This window comes from Triticum dicoccoides, chromosome 3B, assembly GCF_002162155.2.
Source record: "Triticum dicoccoides isolate Atlit2015 ecotype Zavitan chromosome 3B, WEW_v2.0, whole genome shotgun sequence".
NCBI classification, from domain to species: Eukaryota; Viridiplantae; Streptophyta; class Magnoliopsida; order Poales; family Poaceae; genus Triticum; species Triticum dicoccoides.
Window position 1 is genome coordinate 843894894 of NC_041385.1, and position 997 is coordinate 843895890.

Here is a 997-nt window from a genome sequence, read left to right on the forward strand (position 1 = left end):
AAAAAAAATACACAAAACGGGTGCTCGAACTTGTCCGGACATGCAAATACGATGCCTCCTTCGGAGTTCAGGCGAACACTCTGCCCGCGTGGCGCTGGTGCACATGTCAATGGCTGAGAACCGGGAAGGGGCTGGAATAGGCGTCCGGTAATAGTAGTAGTCCCTGACAGAGATACACAACCAATTGTTCCCCTCTATGGAGAGACGTGAAAAAACAAGGTTAGGTACCATATGGGAAGGATGGACAATGTTTATTTTTTGCATAAGCATACCAAATAGGCCAACCATCAATCACTATCATGGTTTCCTCTTGGTTGTTGTGCAAGCTCCAATGAGAGATTGTGGTTAGGGATATTCCGTAGGGAAGCAAAATTCTGATATGTTTATAAATGTGTATCAGTTTAGGAATCAACTCTAAGCCATCACACCAAGCACAATGAACAACACAGAGTAGGAGTTTTGGAGCTTTCGACCAAAGGCTTTGCATCGCGGAAAACATATGTTCTTGTTACTTGTTGAGATGGTGGGTGGCAAGCATCCAAAGACCATACTTACAGGCGGAGACCTTCAGAGAACTTAAAAGAAAAACAAATGTTATTCTACTTTTTGTGTGTGAAAATAGGACATATGTACATTTTTGTTGTGAAAATAGTACATGTGTTGTTTCTTTTAGGACATACTAGCGAACTTGTCCCTGCGTTGCAACGGAAAAAAAAAACTTTCACACGCCCCTAACCTAATAAGCCTCTATTCGTGTGGCCGCTTATTCTCTTTTCCACCCTAATCAACGAACTACGTACGTGTTGAGCTGATCACAGCGTAGCCGAATATTGTCAATCTCAAGATGTTAAGAGCACACATGTCAATGAACCGCGTCTGTGCAAGAGGGACATGACTGACCATCCAATGTCAAGACAACCTCCCATGGGCACAATGAATTCATTAAATACTCTTGATTTTTTTCTCAGATACTCATTGGAATGCAGAAACTTATCAA